The sequence below is a fragment of the Homarus americanus genome, unplaced genomic scaffold (assembly GCF_018991925.1).
Source record: "Homarus americanus isolate GMGI-L3 unplaced genomic scaffold, GMGI_Hamer_2.0 scaffold5777, whole genome shotgun sequence".
NCBI classification, from domain to species: Eukaryota; Metazoa; Arthropoda; class Malacostraca; order Decapoda; family Nephropidae; genus Homarus; species Homarus americanus.
Window position 1 is genome coordinate 120,001 of NW_024737478.1, and position 3,425 is coordinate 123,425.

Genomic DNA, 3,425 nt, shown 5'->3' on the forward strand with positions numbered 1-3,425 from the left:
ATAATTATTTCTGTTTGGAGATAAGAAATAATGAGCACGAAGATTATTTCCGTTAGCGATGGGAAATATAAAATGATGGACAGTCATTTCCATTGGATATGTTCTCACTGGAAATAGTAAATAATGAAGAGAAATCTATGCGTTTTCTTGTATCGAATATTTCTGTTGAAAATTATATTATTTTTTTCAGAATTAATTTGAAAGAAAGGATTTATAACATTAATTTTTGCACGTAAATGAAACACAAATTAAAGGTGATGTTTATATGTGTCTGAGTAGTCTACATATGTGTCTAACTGGTCTACATATGTGTCTCACTGGTCTACATATGTGTCTAACTGGTCTATACAGTATGTCTTACTGGTGTACATTATGTGTCTCATTGCCGTCTAAATTTAGCCCACCACAGCCATTAGTTTATACACATAAGTGGATTTAAACAGATCAACACCGTGACCCGGATACTGAAGTAAACAAACATAGGAGCAATGAACTCTCTCTCTCTCTCTCTCTCTCTCTCTCTCTCTCTCTCTCTCTCTCTCTCTCTCTCTCTCTCTCTCTCTCTCTCTTTCTCTCTTACAGTTTAAGTTAATGCAAATATTGCACAATGCATTGATCAATACTGCATCACTGTGTCTATAAGGGTGAATAGCAAGTCACTTTGCAGTATCTGGATATAGTGATTGGGTTGTAAAGATAGCGGGGTTATTAGCGCCCCTCCGTCCCTCCCTCCAGCTTATTTTATCTGTCGATTAACCATCCTAACGCTAACCTAACTCTAACGCTAACCTAACCTAACATGACCTAACTTGACCGAACATAATCTAACCCTAACCTAATCTACCCCAACGTAACCTAACATAACCTTACGCTAACCTTATCTAACCTAACCTAATCTAAAGCTAACCTAATCTAACCCAACCTAACCTAAAGCTAACCTAATCTAACCCAACCTAACCTAATCTAACAAAATCTAACCTAACCTAACCCTACTCAGCTAGATGACGTGTGATGATAAAATAGTGTAGGTGGTAATTTTGCGTCACAGTAATAACATCAGCACCACTGTCAGCACCGATCTCCCGAGGTTAAATACAACAATGTGACGTTTGTTATTAAATCATCGGCGAAGCTTTGGGGTAAATGACGAATTACGCTGTTCAATTATCTATAGTTTTATACAACGGTGTGTGTGTGTGTGTGTGTGTGTGTGTGTGTGTGTGTGTGTGTGTGTGTGTGTGTGTGTGTGTGTGTGTGTGTGTGTTGTGTTGCCCCATCACCAACACAGTCAGTCAGTCAATAGGCTGACGAACAGTACCACAGACACACACACTCACACACACGCACTCACACACACACAAACACACACACACACACACTTATCTAATTATCATTGACGAACACACAGGTTGAATAATTCATATCATCACTGTGTATCAATAACTAAATTATTATCACACTACACAATTTTTTTTCTCACTAATTTTCACAACTAAAGAATTCAATAAAATATAATTAAACTTTCATTAAAAATAACGAAACATCGAAAGTAATGAAACTATGCTTTTTCCCGATAATTTTTAGGCATAGTTTTTAAAAATCTTTCTATGATTTTAATGACCATAAAAATGATTAGATAAAATCCCCTAAAACTCTCGAATAAATATCACTATCATTAAAAATTATAATTATATATCAAACAAACTCTGGAATTTACTGTTTAAATTCCTCTTTGATAATTATTTTCTTCTAACGAGACAATAGTTTGATAATTCAGTAATTCACTTAACACTCATTAACAACAACGACAAATTAAGAAACGTGAAAAAAATTATTATTTCCTTTACACAAAAAAAAAAAAATAAAATCATAATTATACTCATAAAAGCTAACTTATTTTACATATAATTACACTCATAAAAGCTAACTTATTTTACATATAATTATACTCCCACCTGCTACCTTACTATATATATATAATTATACCCCTATAAGGTAATTGTCTATACACGCATAATTACCCCTATAATTACCTCTAATTACTAAAGTATTAACAGTATAGTGTCTTGGAACCTTTAGTTTCATCACAGTTAACAAATTTAATTAAAATTTTGGCTACATTCCTCGCCGCTCTAATATGTGACCACCCACCACCCCGTGTACTGTAACGCACTTTAGTAACGGACTCTTGTAACGCACTTTGGTAACGAATTCTCTTACGTATTTACAATATACTCATAACGCACTCTTATAACACTCATATAACGCACTTTAATAACACACCCATTTAATACACCCATATAACCTATCCACGTATGGGTTCTGTCTATCTGTCTGTCTGTCTGTCTCTACACATAAACACAGACAGGTAAACGCTGAATCATCCGTTTGAAATTCATTTTTTTTATTACACACGAGAGAAGTATTTTTCATACAAGGTTTACGATAGGATTACATTTGAGCTGTGCCGGTGACCTTTCATGACCTCTCTACAGTGACCGTAGCACTAAAAAAAGTCACCTTTGACCTTTTGGGGGTAGTGTTTGTGTGTGTGTGTGTGTGTGTGTGTTTCCAGGGATGGCTTCAGGGGAGGGGAGGGAAGGAGAGGGGAGGGAAGGGGAAGGGAAGGGTAGGGGAGGGGAGTTCCTAGTTGGCACGATACCGTTGTATTTGTGTGTGAGTATAGGAAGTGTCCCTTCAACACACCTCACCAAGAACACACCTCACCAAGAACACACCTCCTACAACACAGCTCCTACAACACACCTCCTACAACACACCTCCTACAACACACCTCCTACAACACACCTCCTACAACACACCTCCTACAACACACTCCCCCTTATTCCTTCACTATTTCCATCCTCCACCTTGCATCTCCTCCTCAAGTCTCTACTCCTAAAAGCGGCCATAATCCTCTTGGTCCTCCCTCCCTGCCTCTCCGTATCCCCGCAAGATTTCATTCCCAAAGACAAAGAATGTCGATAAAACACCAAATTTATATCCAGTCACGAGCATGGATAAGACTCTCCTTTTCTCTCCCCGCCAAAATATTCTCTTTCTTCCCGACCATCTCTCGGGTAAAGGCCGTGAAGCATTGTCTTTTATAACAGCTTAGTTTAACCTTCAACCAGTCCTTGTAAAATAGTTTAGTCTCCCCCACAACCTTGTAAAACTATGATGCTTCAACCAGCCCTTGTAAAACAGCAGAGTTCCCCCTTGGTAAAACCCATTATGTACAAGTTCAGTTTTCGCTTTAACAATCCTCTACAGAACAACTATTATTCTTAATACAATAATTTATGAGAATATTTAAGTCTCCCTTCCAACATTCCTTCAAAAACGTCAGGTTTATCTCAACAATAATTTATGAAAGAGCAAAGATCACCCTGTAAAATAACCTATCCTAAACTAGCTAGGATTCC